Source organism: Rhinolophus sinicus, linkage group LG07, assembly GCF_036562045.2.
Source record: "Rhinolophus sinicus isolate RSC01 linkage group LG07, ASM3656204v1, whole genome shotgun sequence".
In the NCBI taxonomy this organism is placed as follows: domain Eukaryota; kingdom Metazoa; phylum Chordata; class Mammalia; order Chiroptera; family Rhinolophidae; genus Rhinolophus; species Rhinolophus sinicus.
The window spans coordinates 2,334,621-2,353,943 of NC_133757.1; the positions used below are offsets into that span (position 1 = coordinate 2,334,621).

At 49.7% G+C, this 19,323-nt stretch overlaps 1 protein-coding gene across 5 annotated transcripts in view; it reads right to left on the bottom strand.

Moving 5' to 3' along the window:
* Positions 1 to 19,323, bottom strand: part of MGMT (O-6-methylguanine-DNA methyltransferase) — a 267,078-nt gene that overhangs the window by 185,833 nt on the left and 61,922 nt on the right. The gene's annotated exons all lie outside the window — the stretch shown is intronic.

Consider the following 19,323-nt stretch of genomic DNA (forward strand, 5'->3'; position numbering starts at 1 on the left):
GGTGTGGAGGGCTAGCTGATCCATCCAGAAACAGAAGCCACAGAAACTGGGTGCATGGCGGTTTGTTTTTCACAACAGAAACCTTAGTGAAGAATACACTGGAACGTAATGGTCCTCTGTTCCCACTCAAAACCTTTGATTCTTATACTATTTGGACCCTGGTTTAGCTATTAATGACAGTAAGACCAATGACTATATTCAAACAAAGCAAGACCGTGGGGCCTGGGAGGTCGGCCACGTACTTGGTAAAGAGAAACAGAAGTGTCCCCCAAAATGCAAAGAAAGGAGATGCATTTCAGCTTCTGCTCCATCAGCCAACGCTTAAGAGGCAAAGAATGAAACAAAGGACACTCTTGCTATAATCACTGTCCAGACGTAAGCAAAAAGGAAAAAAATAAACAGAAACTGTGTGACTGTTGTTGCCTTCTAGAGCAGAAAGGAAGTTATGACCTGTACACACACCTCAGTTGTCACACCATGAGGACGCGTGTGTCCCTTACGAACAGGTCCCAGTGGGCACTGGCACGTCTGCAGTGGCACTGCCTGCTGCCAGGCTCCTCGTCTCACTTGCCTTCAGGCCCAACTTAAAAAATACTTTTGATCCATGTGCAGTGTCTCCTGCGCCTCCCCTGTTGCATGCAAGGCCGGTGAGAACAGGAGTGTCTGTGTGTCCAGACAGACGCACCAACTTTGTTAGCTCTTGGCCCCACATAATGACTCACGTGGCCAAGCACACGGGTGGCAACAGAGGGGCCACATAATGTACTGCCCAAGCAGGTCCCAGTGAGTACAAGATGGTGAGGTTCCTCACACCCCACAGGGCAGGAGTGGGGCTGTCCAGGCAGCTGGGGTGACAGCCGTCTGACAGAAATGTGTACGGAGGAGGACTGGCCTTACCTTGGACAAGTGCACCGTGTATGAAGTAAACCTTTAAGAAGGCTGATCAGTGTGGGGTTCCTCCTGACTCATCCACAGTCTAACACCGACAGCTGTGGTCATCCCTGGGACCACCACCGTCACCACCACTCACTGCCACCAGGTCCTGGGACCGGTGTCATCCAGACACCATCACGTTTGCACCCTGCGAAGCAAACACAATGCAGAGCCAGAGTGGGGCCCAGTAGCTTGACTTGGAAGCCCCTGACCTCACATTCTACAAGGAGACACGAGCTCCAAGCATCACCACGGCCGGCCTCACACTGTATAATGGAACGCAGAGCTACATGTGACAAGTGACCTCTAACATGTTGGTGGTATTTTCTAAGGCAAGAAATGGCACAACATAGTGAAAACCTGGATTCCGGTACCTAATCTGATCACTAGAATGTGGCGGGGGCGGGGACGTGGACGGAGCTTCTGAAACTAAGGGAGGACATGGCAGCCTGGTGGCTTCTGTCAGCAGGGGGACGAGCACGGTGGGGAGGTGGCTGGGCAGGAGAACCAGGAGCCGGCCAGCCCTCTCCAGGCCCTCAGGAAGCTGCCCAAGGAGATACTCAAAATGACTTTCTTTTTTATAAACAGTCTAAGAATTGGTCACCAAAGGCAAATTTCTACAATGTCTCCCAAACCATCTCAGATAGTCTATAGTTTTTTAAAAAAAACTATCATAGAATCAAGTTTTGGACCAAGATCAAGGTGTTTTTTTTTTTTGTTGTTTTTTTTTAACTTGGAGTAGAGCACGGGAGAAGTTCTTGGTGAATTCTTTGGAAATGTCTGATTCTCCTCTGCCTCTCAAATCCCAGGACATCTGTCCCCACACAGGTTTCCCCGAGACCTCAAATCCCAGGACACTCATCCCATGCAGGACTTGGGTGAGACCTCCCAACAAGGAGGAATGCCAAGGAAAAGACACCCAAAGGCCCGGTGACATCACCATTGTCCTGCTTTATAAACCCGCTCCTCGTCAGGACAGCACCAAAATGATACATCAAATCTTGGGAATGACATTATAATCAGAATCCTTAATGGAGAACAAAACTGAAGCAAATGCAAGAAACCCGGGGGACGCAGTGCCAAGATCCATTTCTCAGGGGATTCACTCCAGGTTCCAAATCCCAAACGAACATGAGCTTAAGGTGACATGTACACCTCACGAGCACGGCCTTGCTTCTCAGCCTGTCCCGGTACTTGGTTTCATTTAAAGCAAAAGGCTCTCTCTTGAAACCGTTTATTTTGTTTTAATATGCCTTAAACGGCAACACCGCTTAATATCCCAGAAAAGCTGCGATGTGGAACAGCAGCATTCTTAAGTTAGGAGTGACAAATCCAGGAAAACCTCTACAATTTGGCCTCCATATCTCTGAATTGGTATTTCAATGACAGATGTTTGTTGCGGCAAAAACCTCTGTCAGAACAAAATTAGGTGATCTATCATTTTAAGATATGGTCTTCATATACTGTTTACTCGAAGATATCACTTGCCTCAAGCCAATTTTGACCAAGAACATTTTGTGATATGGAAGTGATTTGTATATCATCATTTTTGTGATAAATGGAGCGCTTGAACACAAAATAACCCACCATTCCACAGTATTACCGTTAAAACTCCTGCACCAGTAAATCTGCACTAGTGTTTTTATTACTACTAAGATACTGTATCCAGACTCCAGTAGATTTTTTTCCTTGAATAAGGTTGCCACTTGCCTGCCTTCTGACTGGGGGTAGGATTTCTAACCCACTAGTGGGGCTCCCCAAACCCCACACTCTGCCTGCGGTTCCGAATCGTTTCAGGGACACGGTGCCCTCCGGGAGAGCTCTGAGATTTGGGGATGCTCGGTGGCACTTGGCAAGCCATGGCTGCTGGCTGGTATGCACGTGTCTGGGTGAACAAAGCCATCAGATTCGCAGAGAGCCGCTCTTCCAGGGCCCATGGTGAGGACACAGGCTGGGGCGAGGGGATGGCTGGGAGCACCCACTCTTCTGGGAACAACAAACGATGCCCCAAGCAGCTGGCCATGAAAGGCAGAGGGGACTGGCCCACATGCCAACACGGGTTGGATGCAGGGTGGGGAGTGGCAGTTGGGCTTTCCGGTGACCAAGGGGAACAGAGCAGCTCAGCGTACCCCCTTTCCAGGTTTCTGGAGCAGAAACACCCCAAAACATGTACTGCTCATGCTGAGCCCAGGTTCCTGACGCTGACTCGGGCCAAAAGAAAGCGACGGCACCATCTGTAACAGTCACGCATGGCCTGGCAGGCACAGAGATGGCACTTCCCAGTACCAATCACTGGCAATGACAGATGACTCAACGCGTCACTCTGTCTAGGGCCCCAGAACATGGGGACACTGCTCCAGCCGCTGCAGGAAGCCTGTCCTGGTACTCGGCCCTCAGACCCCAACAAGGGAGCGCAGAACCGTGTTACGTGGTGGAACGCCCCCCCCCCCCCACTACCCTGACCGCGACTGGAGCAAAACACATGGGAAATCAACGACTTCCCACGCCCTCTGTCCTCAGACTGATGGGAGGCTTCAATTTACCCACCAACCTGGGTCTGCACACACCGGAGTTCTCAGAGACGTACTTCCTGTCTCAATGCAAAGGCTGCATGTCGAGTCAGCAGGGAGACTTATTTAGATGACGTGCAAGTATGTCTGCATGCACTTCATCCCTGGGCAACCTGGGGCCGCATGGGGAGGCGAGGGCACGGCCTTCCCTTGGAGAACTCAGAGCCGGCCAGGAGACACCACCGCCAGCTCTTCTGACACCTGAGAGTGGGCAGCAGGTAAGTAGCCACAGGTGCGAGTGAAGGGGCCAGGAGACCCCCATGCATGGAGCACCAACTATCAGGGGCTTCTAGGCGGTAACCAAAGGGCATCAAGCATTCCAAGAGGCAGCGAGGAAAGCATTTCGAGGGACACTGAGGCACGCCACGGCGAGGAGGGTTAACGTGACGCGTGACAGCAGAGAGGACAGAAGGGCCTGCAGAGGTGGCAGGTGATGCCCATGAGACGTGTCAAAGCAACACGAGACGACAGGTGTGAGCGGTGCTCACAGGCCAGGCAGAGAAGGAGGCGTGTGGATGGAGGAGCGTTTGGAGGGACCAAGGGAAGAGGAGAGCAGAACACACACTGCACATGACGGGTGGGAATGACGGCCCCCTACATTAGCAGCCACTGCATGACCACCACCCTGAAATGCAGTGACCTAAACCCATGATCGCTTAGTAGTGCCTTTTTCTGAGGGTGGGCAATCTGACGGGAGCGGGCAATTTGATGGTCTTGCCTGGGGTCACTCACATGGCAGCAGGAAGCCAGTAAACCACCTGGGCCTGGATGGTCTGCGACGACTGTCCCATGTGTGCGGCTGGCGTCTTGGCCTCTGGGGACTGGCTCGGCCGCGTCTCACGACGGCCTCAGATCCCAAGAAGGTGCGAGCAGAAGCCACCACACCTCTCGAGGTTTGGGCTCAAACACCCCACAAGGCGACTTTTGCCACATTCCGCTGACCCAGCCACAGGCCACCCAGCTCCAGACCCCAGCGCCTCATGAGAGGTGCGCAAGAGATAAATGTGGCAGGCCCCCAGCTGCTCCCCTTAAGTCTGCGCCTGGGCTGCCCTTGGCTGGCACCTGGGCACTCTGGGGAGAGTGCCTGGCTCACCTGAACTGTTTGTACAAACCATGCAGTTTTCCAGACGGCATTCACAGACACCTGCACACATTTTCCCGGGGTGTCCGGCATGTGGGTACACACCGTGTGGAGGGTGCCCACACGACTAGCTTCTGAGAATACCTCAGCGTCACACACGTGCTGCCACAACTTGCTGCTGGAGGCAGTCACTGTACCCTGTGCCACTGCAATGGGAGGGACTCCTGGAAGCCTGCGTGCCTGTTTCCCTCCGACTTGGCCTGGGGACCTTCCCACCCCCCTTTTTTTTGCTTTGTGTCCTTTCCCTGTAATAAATCACAGGCTTCGAACGACCCTATACCAAGTCCTGCTGGCGAGTCATCAAGGCAGGGTGGCTTGGGGACCCCAGTGCCGAGGTCAGACAGACCACACTGCCCAGGGCACGTGACAGGAAGGGAGGCTGACTGTGGCCATCAGTGCGGCATCCACCCCGGGCGCCGAGCAAGGGGCAATGACCAGGCTGCTCCAGATGGGACACCCAGAGAGGCAAAGAAGGGGTCTGGGGCAGCAGTGGGAGGGGGCACCACCTTGATGGTCCAGATCGCAAAATGAACCCCTTCAAGTAATACTCATGAGATGCTTGGGGGTCTCACGTTAGTGCCCCAAGTCCAGACGGGCACGCACAAGGGTTTGCTCCTCCACATTCTGTGCACACGTTCTCAGGACTGTGACACAGGTAGACAGGCTGCTCAGGGGAGGATTTATGTTGGTCTCTACACGTGGCACTGACACAGGGGCATGCGACATGTTGTGTAATTAGGAATGCGTCTACCACATCCAAAGGACAAGAAATTATAGTTGAGCACATCAACTTCTAAATTTCAATATTTTACATTCATTTTCTTCATATTTTTCTTTCAGCCACGTGACACGACAGCTGAAACATACAGCAGCTTATCCATCATCCAACAAGATCTATGAGCGCCGATCAGAGGGGCTGAGAGGCCCACACGCCAGTATTGCATTTTCCTAACACACCCACCACATATTATTCAAACTGATGCTTTCATGGCCTTGTAGATCAGTTCACAGGCTACACTGCGTCTTTCACTATTTTTTTACTGTCTCTTACCTGTCAGTAGCTCAAGGTACCTATAATTCTTTACGTTCTATGTGCGAGGCCATCACGCCACAGTGTAGAACGGATTCTGTCTCCACTCTGGGCCCATCTGAAGTTTAGATGCACGAGCCAGGCATCTAGCTGCCCCACCCAGCCCCCCACTGCATTTAAAAAGTACAAGCAGACCCAGTCCGGGGGCCGCTCTTTATCTCGGAGAGTGGCGGAACGCCGCATGTTGTTTAGTCAAGGTCCTCCCTCCTTTTATGAAGCTTTATTCTGTCGGGGGACGTCTGCTATGGGACGTCCTCTGGCAGCCTGCTGGAGGAAGAGGCCAGAGCAGGTGGCCACAGGGGACGCTGGGCCGCAGACAGGACCATCTGGACTGACCGCTCAGCTCTGGATGTGCACTAGGAACGGAGTCCAGAAGCAGCAGGGCACGAACCGTGAGCAGGACTCCGAGAAGGGTGGGGAAGGGGTGGGGCAGCAGACGGTACAGGAGACACAGCAGGAGACAGGGGAGGAGCAGGAGAGGGAAGGGGAGGGGAGGGACCCGCTCTCAGAAACGTGGCACGAAGGCCCCCATTCCTCCTGTGGGTGGGCCTCCTGAGAGGCCGTCATGGCCACTCAGCGCCCTCACAAGCCTCAGCCCGCCCAGTCCCCCAGCTCACTGCTTCTGGCCGTTTGCAAACACAGGGCCACAGCACAGCAGACACACAAAGGGTCACGGTTCTCCTTCTGCTGGACATACTGCGTGCAGGGACGGAGGGAGGTGCTCAACTCCTGGGCATTAAACTGCTGAAACAATCCATCCCCACCAGCGTGAGGATGGTTCCTCCTCATAATGATCAAACAGAGGCCCGGAAGCACCAGAAGGGGCCAGTGACTCAGATTCAATTATGTCCAGGGTGATTTTAAGGTTAAGTATATTTAACTGTATTGCAGGGCTCCCAAAATTAGCCACCCATGAATGACAGAACCTTTCTGCATCTGCCAGCGCAGCCCACCCTCTGACCTTGCCCTCAAGGAGCAAAGTAAAGGTCTGACAGAGGCACTGTGGGCACACACACAGCCTCCAAGTCTCTCAATTAAAAAGGAAATTTGCAGGACAAAATCCCTGATTTTAAAAAGTGGCCTCTTATAATAGCGAACTTTTAACCATACATCTGAGATGAAATCCTACAGAGTGAATGGGCGCAGGGGACAGAACGCAGAGCCCGAGGCCCCAGTACTGGCCAGCGAGAACCATGACCTGCAGGGCGCCGCAGAGACTCTGCCTCCGGCAACAGCAGGATCCAGCTCCCACCCCAGGACAGGGAGGGCCACAGCCAGCGGTGGCTGCCAACCCCACTCTGAGCATGGCTGAAACGCAGCCCCGCGCTTGCCTGCACCCAGCACTCGGCCACACATGCACAGCGGATGCTGACGTGTCTGGAGAAGGGAGCCCGCAGGCCTTTGTATACCAAGCACTGTTTTCCCTGAGTGCGTCTGTGTTCTTATGTATCCCTCCCTAAATATTGTAAGATTGGTCTTAACATCATCTTCACAGAATGACCTAGAAGAGGTTGTATAGCTTGTTCAAGGTCACAAACTAGTAAGTGGCGGAGTCAGGACTGGCTGAGCCCCATTTCCCAGCTGCCAGGTCCAGTGTCACTCCCAACGCCAGCCACAGTCACTGTCACCAAGTAAGGCTCACAAAGCAAACCTAACCCCAGCCATACGATACGCCCCTCTCATCCATGAGGACACGTCCCAGGACCCCCAGGGGATGCCTGAAACAGCGGACAGTACTGAACTCTGTATATGGTATGTTCTTTCCTATGCGTCCACACCTATGACAAACTTTAACTTATAAATTAGGCTCAGTAAGAGATAACAATAATAAAATAGAATAATTACAACAATATCCTGTAATAAAAGTTACGTGAATGTGGTCTCTCATAATATCTGATTTCCTGCACCCTCCTTCTTCCTGTGACGATGTGAGATGACACATGCCTATGTGATGAGAGGAAGGGAGGTGAGTGACAGATATTTTCGGACAGCGGGTACCTGAAACCTAGGGGAGTGAAACCGCGGATAAAGAAGGGGGCTGCTATAATAAGAAAACAAAGCTTGTACTATTACTGCCGGAAAAGAAAACTAACACCCAGCCGCCTGACCCGCAAAGCAGCTGCTTTCAAAATTAAGTATTTTACGTCTGTCACAAAAACGCCCATCACATTTAATGCAGTTATTGCAGGAAGTTCCGTCTCCTTGCTAGGTGTCTTCTGCTAAAAACCACAGACTCACCCGTGTTACTGTACACAGGACATCAGGGCTGCAGCGTCCCACATCGTCGAACCCTCGGGAAAAGCCAAAACGAATGCGGAGCGGGGGATGTCAGGAGTGGCATTCCCAAACACCGTTAAATGGCTGCTGCCTTTTTTTTAAAAACACTGTTTCAAGAGACTCGTGCGATGCTTAAAACTTAAGCTATAGGGTTCAGAGGGGAATGGTGACAGAGTGTTTTGAAGGATTTTGGTCATGAATGGCATATAATTTTTTACAACAAGTCTTGTTCCAGTAATAAAATGCTTTATTCACCCACGCCATTCCGAGTCAGGCGCGTGCTTCCGTCTGCAGCCCAGCGCTCTCCCCACATGTGCGCTGCCCTTTTATCTGCGTGCTAAGCTGCTCTGAGAAGGCTTGGCCTCTCTCTCCATTTCGTTGGAGGATCCCTATTACACAGCTCATTACAAGTGTCCCTAACTCTTAGACAACTCTTAGCTGACGACGTGGAGTTGATGACGTGGCTAATGAAGGGTAGAGCTTCACCAACAAATCATTTACGAGTCCGGGGTGCTGCATTTCTAATGGAGGAAGTTTTTAATCATAAGCAAATGTAATCATTTATGTTAAGCAATCCATGGACCTGGTCAATGTAGCACAAACAGCCATTAAGCAAAAATTATGACAATCAGGAAACAGAATGGTAACATTGCAGACGTAGCACTTTCGGCTCTTTGTAGAATCTAACAAACTTTGTCTTGGTAAAGCTGAACCCAGCCTCCCGTGCACATGCTACATACACTGCAGAGTAGACTCAGCGTCCCTGTAGGTGACTGTGACTTCTACCGCCACACAATGGACAAGGTGTTACGTCAACACCCACGTTTATAAAACCGTTAGCATGGAGACGTGCGACTTGGGCAAACTGCCTACGTTTTGAGCTCCTGCTTCCGCACCTGTAGAAGCACATGTGACCACACCCGGGTCTGGCATAGAATGGGTGACGTACAAGCTGCTTCTGCTCCCTCACTGGGAACTAAGGCAGCAGAGCACGCCCTGCTGGCTACAGCAGAGCCAAGGTCAAAGCCACCCCTTGTGTCGAGGCCCCCTCCCCGACTTCTCACTCACTGCCTCACCCAGCCCGTCACTGTCTGCACCGAGAGAGGAAATTCCAAAAGAGACGTCCATGCCGGGGACAGTCCCCACCACCACACAGCCTGGTCTGCACCTGTCTCCTGTACGGTAAAGGAGGAATTTATAACAGAGTAAGGGGAGTGAGATGCAGGGAGGTAAGAGAATCACAGTCAGAGGACAGCAGGCACGACTTGGACATAGATGTTGAAAGAACACCTTCTCCCCCTCGGCAGAAAGCACCCCTGTGCCAACGGACAACCGTAGCACGTTCCTGTCACTTCTCTTCTGTGATAATGCGGCCTGAGGGACAGAACAAGAAACATCCTATTTACAGAAAGCAACGTTAGAAAAATGTCTGAGAATAATCAGCTTTGGAGAGGAAATACTAAGTATTCTCGGTCAGTCCCACGCTTAGTGACTTCTGGTGAAATTCCGTAGCAGCCACACAGACAAAGCGAATATGCAAATAGACTTTCGCTCCATCAACACTGTGCTTTCATGGCTTAATGAAAATAATCTGTCAACAGGTCACAATCAAAGATGTTCAACTCATGAATGTGTCACCTATTAACTGCTTAATAACTTATGTATCTGTATTCAACTTTGACACTCCACTGGCAGGACACATAAAATACTGAGGGGATTTAACGTGATATGCCTAAGTTCTGTGCACACAGTAGGCACTCTTCCATAATAACACATAGAAAAAGAAGGACAGTCAGAAAGCAGGCTGTGATTGGTTCTGCAGAACAGGGTCAATGTGTTATATAGTAAGTTTCACCATTAATACAGAGCACGAATGAGGCTAAAAAAACCTGATCGGTGCTTCTGGAGAATACAGATGTGTAGATGTCCATTCGGCCACTTGGAAAGGCACTGCTCCCTGGGCTGCAACAAAGCTACATGTAATACAGCTCGCTGTGGCCACACTACGCTCCCGTAATAATATGCCTATATAAGTAACAGGTGTTTTTCCTTTTCCAAAGTGGCAAAGCAAATCTCTTAAGATTTTCTATATTATTCACACATCCTCAAATTGCAAAGATAAGTTCTTTACATTATCTCAAGCTATGTCTAAATAATCCTTGTTTCTATATAAAAACACACACATCAGGCCTGAAACTGCTGCAAGGTTCGCGGGTGTTGGTCGAGAACACCCCACGCTCACGGGTCACAATGATTAATGAAGGCACCTTTTTCACAGAATGTCAGACTCTGCCTTTTTAACAACTGACCTTTCATAGAATACTACTGAACTCATAATTTCACTTTTGTTCAGTTTCTTATTAGTGGAGTTAAAATTACTACTTAGGGGACTGACGGCTGAGGTGATGCACTGTAAATCCCGGCACACGCCACGCTCCTCGGCCGGCCGCCCAAGGAGCACGGCGGCATTTGTCTATTTCCACAGCAGAGGCGGTCTGCGAACATTCTGTGTCCTTTCAAAAGACAAATTAAGGGCAAGCTGCAGATCTCTGTTGAGAACAAAGATGTGTACTTGGAGAAAGACTTTAAAAGTTTGTTGTTGTTTTTTTTTTAAAGGACCTAATAAAATTGCTACTTGCAATCATAAATTTAAAAGAATTTACTCTTATTCAGTTTTGTTAAACATTTCTGATGACTAGAATGATGTATGGTACAACATACTCTATAACCCACATTCATCTCTTAGAAGTGACAATTTAATAACCCATCAAGGCAACACAATATGCCAAAGCCACTTACCTTACAGTGGGATCACATGGAAAAAAATTAGCTGCTAATACCGCAAGAACGCTCCCCTAAAATAGTAAAAAATGATTGGCAAATGGAGCCAGAACAGGGGTTTCTTCTAATTATCACTGGGAATAGCAAATTACTTAAGGACTCAATTTTTTCACCACGCCAGCCATTTCCATCCTCAGACATACCTAATTTCTGTAAACCCCTTAGGGGCCCAAACTAGTTTTAGCTTCAAAGATCTTATGGGACCCCAGGGCGAAGTAAGAAGGCAAGAGTACATTCAATTATTAATTCTTATTAAATATTTGAGAAAAGTCATTCTGAATAAATATTGGAAATATAGTATACAGGTAAACGGGTAGTCTAAGCCGACTCAAGGTACCATATTATTTTAATCACCCCACTTAAGAGCTCATTCACCTATGGAGGGTTAAATGTTTAGGTAAACAAGCAGATGACACCGAATGTCCACGTGTGGGTCCAGTGCCTTGTCTGCCTGGAAAATGCCCACAGCCCGGAGACTAGGACATCGCCCCACTCCTGACTGACAAGCCCCAGAAGACCCAATACGGCTGATCGGAATCCCCGATGACAAAGATGATGGCTGTTCCCACATTACAGGAATGGAACGAGAGCACACGCCGCCCCAGAGCAGAACAGACAAGGCCGGCATCACGCCTGCCACTTCCTAAGAAGGGTATCCGAGATCGAAATGGAAAATAAGAGAAAGGTGAAGGAAAGAGAAATGGCGAAAATGATCTGACACACTTTCTGAAAGATGCCCAGTCAACTCTATTTTCACAAAAGAGCAAACAGTAAGACTAAAAACCCGGATGGAAAGCGGAGGTGCGGTGACTGCCTCTGCTCGGGACGGGGCAGGGCGCAATCACAGAAAAGACACAGGAGACTGTCACAGGGACACTCACAGTCACACAGAGCTTAACACGATTTCCCATCTCAGACAGGAGAGTCAGGGAGAGAGGACGCCATGGCTGCCATTTAAAGGGGAACACAGGAAATCAGCGAACTCGGATGAAAAGGGCACTTGCCTCACCGGGCGGGCCACCGGGCCACGGCCACGGGGAAGACAGAAAGCCCGCCGTCCTTATGCCTCCTGAGACACAAAAGTCCAGGGGACAGGCCACACGACACTGGTGTTCTTCAGGGCTGCAAAGGTACCGAGTGCACGGCCAGACACCCACAAACCTTCCCATCTGCATTCTGTGACGTTCCCACTACGCTAGGGGCTCGTTGTACTATTACAATTACCCAGACGGGGCAGTAAGTGAGTCCGGATTTCCTAGCAAAGACCACTTTCAATGTCATCACAGCCTGTTAGCCAAGATGTTCCACAGTTATATCTGGCTGTTGATCAACGATGGATAAGATTCCCATTTTACAAAGACTTCTAAGCCGGAAGATGCGGCTGGTGCACCAGGCCAGCTCCTCTTGGGCATGCGAAGGCCCCACACTTGTCCCATGCAGAGGTAGGGCGGACCCGGCCTTGCAGCGATGGGAGCAAATCGGGAGGCCTCCCTGGTACGTGCCAGGGGAGAGTCAAGAAGCCCTTCCAGTACGAGGGGAGCATACCTGTAAGGTCCATCCTTCACTTCACGTTGGACAGAGATGACTGCCCCAACCTACCTGCTCATCACATTTGTGGATCAGTATTTGAGTCTTTTCAAGTACGAGCTCTGTTTGAATAGGTGGAGTTTAGTTCAATTCTTCTCAAAACAAAGTGAGAACAACCAACCAGGCACCCCTCACCCCACGTCTAGTAATTCACTCCTGAAAACATGTGCTGGAGATGGGGTTTTCAGGTTGGGGCTTCTATCTCATTATTGTAATAGGGGAAATAATGAGTTCCTATTCTATCAAAAAACCGCAACCAACTCCCCTAATTACCACTAGAACACTGTAAACACCACCATAAAAATTCAAAGAAGGCTGCACAATCTATATAATTTAAAACACCAATTATCTAATTATTTAACATTTACTGAACTCATTAGTGAGTTCATCTGTGCGCAGTTCTCAAGTATACAGGGCAGTACCAGAGGCAAATTACAATTTATTTCTACAGAAGAAACATACGCAGCAACATAAACGAACGTTAAAATAATGCATTAAGGATCCTAAAGATACCATCGAAATTCGACCCAAGTTGTTGGTGACCCCAGGCGCTCATGGAGATTCAAGGGGGGCGAAACCCTCACTTAGGCAAAGGGGGAGACGCCAAAGAAAAGACCCAGAAGTTTAAACAAAGAGACTGGGAGAAAAGATACCCCTGGGAGAGAGTGACAATACAAAGAGCGCATTCGATATCTGATGGTACCCCTAGAATTGTTCCCAATGGCTGGTTCACTACAGCGAGCTTTCTGATGCCATAATGAATCTAGGTAAGATATTCTGTAAGCTGTTACTGCATTTGGATAAGAATTGGAGGAATTTCTGCTGCCCTCTCCCGACCCTCGGGACTATGGATTTATAGGGACAGGTACGGCACAGAGCCAAAACAGAGACAACAGGACACCATGCCCAGAAAAAAGTGGTTTATAAAAAGGCAGTGCCATCTTTCAAGTGTTTTGCAGAAGACTGTGAACACGGAATGGCTTCAGGCTCCTTTCCAGGTTCAGACTCTCCACATCCAGTCCATAGAACTCGAGAGCCGGCCTCACTGATGCACAAAGGCACACTTCGTGCTGTGGAAAACGGAACCCAATTTGTCACTGCGGAACGTGAAGTGTTTAAAAATAGATGCCCTCAGCAATAGTGAATCGTGATGGACACTGTGAACTTTGGGTGATCACAATGTGTCACTGTAGGTGCATCAGCTGTAACAAACGTACCATCCGGTGGAGTGTTGATAAGGGGGGAGGCCGTATGGGGAGGGGTAAAGGGATGTGGGAAATTTCTGTACCTTCCCCTCAATTTTGTTGCTCTAAAAGAGGGTCATTAAAGAAAAATGGAGGCCTCCTTGAACTCTGCTTTTCTACTGTATATGCCGTTTTAGTGACTTTCCCATAACTCCGTGTCTGAGGCCCCCTCTCACCCACCCTGAAAATGGCGGCATTCAGGAACATAACGGGCCAGGATGAATACTCGTCTTCATCAGCAGCGTATTTCTGTGGCCAAGAGAAATGACACTAAATAACAATGACACAGCAGCACTGATAAATGCTGTTAGCTCACTCGGCCTCCACAGCCAAGAGCCACACTGGGAGCTACAGTTCTGAGGCCACGAGTCTGAGATCAAGGTGTCACAAGGGTCCTTCCTTCTGAGGCCTCTCCCCTTGGAGCGTAGATGGCCGTCTTCTCACTGTCTTCACGTGGTCTGTCCCCTGCATGTCTGTGTCTTAATGGTCTCTTCTTAAAAGGACACCAGTCACATTGCATCAGGGCCCCCTGTACGACCTCAATTTAACCTAAGTCCCTCTTTAAAAGCCCTGTGTCCAAACGCAGTCACATGTTGAGGTCTTGGGGGTTAGAACTTCAACATGAGGATTCTATGGGACATACTTCAGCACACATGCGTGTGCTCGCTGAGACCAACGGAGCTGACACAAAGAACTGAGCAGAGGACACAGTATCCGATCAGCACCAACAGTGATAAAATCCTGCCAACCCACCGCTGTCCAAGGCAAGATGGTCACAGAAAGCGTGGGCTCCAGATTTAAGAGAATAAAAGGCTACTCGGAAAACACTGTTTAGTGGCTGCTTATTGCTTCTGAAGAGGGAGGTCAAGCAGAAGAGCCAACCAGGGCTCCCAGGAGGCTGCCCCATTTGACAAGGTCCAGCGAAGCCCATGGGCCTCCCTAATCCCAGCATGTTCTCCGCCTGCTCTGGAGAATTTACCAAGGGAGTGACAAACCTGTGAGTACAAGGCATGCCAGGCCCTGGCGACGGGCTGAAATAAACCCCTGAACTTGGTGCTTGTTTTCACTTCCAGCCTCTATAGCCACGTCGTTTTTCATGAAGAGCACTGATGCTGCAATCCCCGCACCTTCGCCCATCCTATATTTACAAAAGGCATCTGAAGGCGCTCCTGTGCTGGGTCCTACTGGCACCAGCATTAGGAAACAAGAAAGACACACAGTCCCTGTACTTTAGGGGTTCAGAGGCCGGAAGACACAGCCACAGAAGGAGGTAATTATAACGAAGTGTGCCCAGGCTAACACAAAGCTCCAAACACTGGAGGAGCTCAGAGGAAGGGTCCGGGACTGAGCCTGGGGACACCAGGACAGTTCTCCCACAGGAGACACCTAAGGAGATGGCTGTGGGCATCAGGTGAGAGGAGGGGTGGGAAGAAACCTCCAGGTGGAGGAGTGGTGGTGGTGGTGCGAGCACCAGGCTATTTCAGGACGCGGCATGAGGCGCTCGCTGCTACCAACAGCAGCAGCTAACACTCCAGTGCTTACTAAGGGCTGGATCATCCCACGCGGCAGATACTATTATGGCCCCGTTTGACACCTGGGGAAACCGAGGCATAGAGCAGTAAGGTGATTGGCCCAAACACATCTATCAAGTGGTGCAGCTAGGACTCAGAACTTGGGATCTAGCTCCAAAGACAGTGCTTGCCACTGCAGGTCACCATTTCTGCATTCAGTATGAGCGTCATGAAGCGCAGGACAATATGCTGCAGTCTGGAGCTCAGGGTGGCAGAGCAAGGGCTGTGAGGCCAGTGCATTCTTACCCTAAAGCTCCCCTGAGGGCATCACGTGATCACGTGGATTTCAGAAATGACTGCAGTAAAGAAAGGGCTTTATGGGGCAAAAGCTGGAAGGAAGGAGATCAGAAAGAAAGCTTGTTAAGGAAACGTTCACACAGGTTCACAAAGACGCTGGCAGAGGACGGCACAGCAAACAGACTCAGGGGTTCACAGGACGGGAAGAGATAACACTATGCACCACCATCCACCACAGGCCTTTAAACAGCATTTAACACAAGAAAAATGCTCATGACGTAGGGTTAAATTTACAAAGCAGAAAAAAGAACCAGTTTTAAACACACACCAATGAAAAAGCCAGAAGGAATTATACTAAAATGTTAATGATGTATGTCTGAGTAATAGAATTATGAGTGATTTTTATTTCCTTTGTATTTTTCTGTATTTGCTAAAATGAGCCTAAGTTCCACAGAGGACAACATTCCAAGCTCACCACTTGCAGGTGCTTATGGTTGTGGCACACGTGATGTGGACAAACATCAGGTCACAGGTGTTCAGGCAAAGGTCGGCCAGTGGCTGGGCCATCAGGGACCTGGCTCTTCCCATGAGTCTTACTTGCAGCACACTGCCTTACAGCTCCAGCTTCCTCCCCTCATGGCCACAAAAAGGCTGCCTCAGCTCCTGAAATCACACCTTCACACAGCTGTGCCTGAAGGCTGAGGAGCTTAGGGAGTCCTCCTCAGACTTCCCGCTTCATGAGGGACAAAGGTCTTTCCCTGGAGCAAGCCTGCAGGCAGCAGACTTCCCCCATGGCACCTCAGCAGCAAGGCTGGGTGAGCCAGCACCTGGCATCTGCCCTTTCTAAGGGGAGGCAGGGAGATGGAGTGGAGGTCATCTTCGGGACAGGCGAACCATGAGACCCGCTGCCTCCTCCCCATGGAAGCTTCCCTAGGGCTCTCATTCCAGAGCTGCTCCATCCCTCTTTGATACATTTCTATTGTTCTCTCTCTGCCACATACGCAGTTATGGACCAACGTTTCTGTGTCCTTAAGGACAGGTCTCCGTCTTTTCATCATTCTAGCACCAGGCTACGATGGACTTGACACAGGAAAGCACCATGAGTGCTTGGGGAATGGAGTTCTAATTTCATTTATTTGTTGAACTGATTTGACAAAAATGTTCTGTGTGCCCCATGGGCACCCAGGTTTCCACACACGGGGTGAACAGGACAAGACAAGCACCGCCCTCCAAGCGCTGGGCACCGAGCACCCACCCAGACACGCGTCACGTCACTCACCTCGCGTGCACCTGCCTACCAGGCGGAATGCCTTGCCCGTTAGTGTACTGCGTCAGGGAGCATTTGCTTTCACCACTGTGCACAGATGTAACATGTAAACCTGACTTTGGGAAAATGACACATTTGTCTCAATTTACTTGAACATAATGTATTACTACTAATATTAATAAGTTTAGCTCTCGAAATTGTACCAGCGTCCCAAAGAAAGAGTCCTTGACCCAAAATATCAGAGGATATTAAACTGAGAAATGATCTACTGATGCAAATCATTAAATCGATTTGCATTTGCTTACTGAACCCCATCACGGAAATTAAACCGTGCGGTGGGAGAAGGCTGGCTATGCGTGGGTAAGAGGAGACATCTTGGTGGATCCAGGCTCTATGTCATTAATTTTCCCACTTTCCCTCATTAACAAGTAAAATGTTTTTACTGCTTGAAAAGTTTTAATAAATAGAAAAAAGCAGAGCAGCTGACATAGTTTTTAATGTAATATACAAGGGCTTTTAATATTTTTACATACATTAATGAAAAAGCTAGAGAAAATGCGAAAAGGTTCTATATGTGTGCAAAAACAGAGACTCGCCTTCTGGGAAGGACTCTGAGCCTCTGTCCCTTGCAGGCCTTTGCTTTGCTCACGTGCACTGCAGCCTTCTGCTGCGTGGCACCGGAAGACCGCCTGCATTCAGCCAGTGGCCCCAAAACGCCAGGAGTGGTCACCGACAGGACAGCCTTTGCACAGTGGGTGTGATGCAGCCCCAGAGTGACCAGAGGGCTGTTCCCAGTGCACAGTTCTCCATGGGCATAAAACCCACTACCTGGCACTTCCTGCGCAGGGGAGTCTCCACACGTCCGCAAGGACGAGCACCTGCTTCGGCGAAAGGCTCACCAAACTGACCCGGAACCCAAACGTCGTCATTCGCAGGCTTCAGAAAGCACGAGCCCGCCAGTTTCCCTTTCCCCGCTTTCCCTTATAGAAATGACCGTGACATAACTTCCCAGCTGCCTTCCCCTCTCAGTACTTGTCTGTGCAAATGGGATCAGCACCTCACTGCCCTCGACAATGATCGCCGAGGGCCACTGCACACAGGACATGACACAGGACATGACCGGCTGCATGGGCCACGTCTGGGGCAGCCCCAGGGCCTTCCAGCAATTTCTGATCCCAGGCCACATGTGTGATGGGATGGCTGGGCCTGGCTCCACCCTGGGTGCCTGTCCTCAGCGTCTGCCTTATGACATAGTTCCATGCACTGGGGTCCTGTTTGCATCACCAACACCTCCCCACGACTGTATAAAGCTTCACACGTCTTCCAAGTCCTTCCCCACCTATCAGCAAAAACTGGCCATGTTGCTTCCACAGCCCCCGTGCTCCTGATGGGACAGGCTAAGGGAGGCACTCCCTGCCACTGAGGAAGAAGGCCCCCCGACACCCACCTGCCATCCAAGCCACAACTGGTGTATGAACGTGCAGGGGACTGGGACGCCATATGCTCCTGGTGAGAGCAGCTCTGGGGACCGGAAGGTGTGTGGGCACAGAGACAAGAGGCAGAGGAGGGCGGGGGTGCCAGGGCTGGGCTCACAGCGGCTCCAGGCTGTTTATGAGGACGAAGCTTTAGTCTGGGAAGACGGCAGCAGTCCCGGAGACGGATGGAGGTGACGGCTATGTGACAATGTGAGTGTCCTTAATGCCACTGAGCTATACACTTGAAAGTGGTTAAAATGGTAAATTCTGTCTATTTTACCACAAAAGGGAGTAGTTGGGTCAAAGCCAAACCAATTATGCACAAAAGGGAATTTCTTCCCCTAACCTAGCTGCAACCACGTGACTCTGTCCTCTGAGACGGCGGCCATCCAGAGAAGTGCTCAGCTGGCCCAGCCCTGCGTGGAACCTGAGAAAAATGACGTTCGGTTCTCTTGGGTTTCTGCCTCTGTGCCTCCATATCAGGTAAATAAACTGAAAACAGATTTTAAAAAGAGAATATTATACAGATTTTAGTTCTGTCAATTCAAATGACCCCATAACGCCGTGGCGGGAGGGCAGTGGCCATCCTGTAAAACAGACCTCTTCTGTGGGTTTCTCACACAGCCCCGATTCTTTTTAATACAATACCAAAGCCATCCTTTGACAAAAAAGTTTATCATCTCTAGACTGCTTAACCAGCAAAACTATTCAAGTTTGCAAACACAGATAACTTTTCATGCAAGCAAACTAATTTCCTTAGACACAATTTGTCAGAAAGTAAAAGACAAAAAAAAAAAAAGCTTAATATGTCACAGGCTAAAGTAACTTTAAGGGTTTTATAATAATAGATGCAGATGGGGACCCACCTTCAGAAAATTTTATTGCTTATATTTTAAATTCAGGAACTCCATAAATCCCGGACATGCTTTTGGCCTTCAGATATTAAGGCTAAAAATGCCAACTATAAAGTTGTTTTGTCAATTTCTTTTCCAGAAAGCAATTTCCAGTTGATGGTATTATGTCTATGGCATATGGATCTTTGGGTAATAAAAATCTGGAGAGCTCTCGAAAACTCAGAGGCAAGAAAACA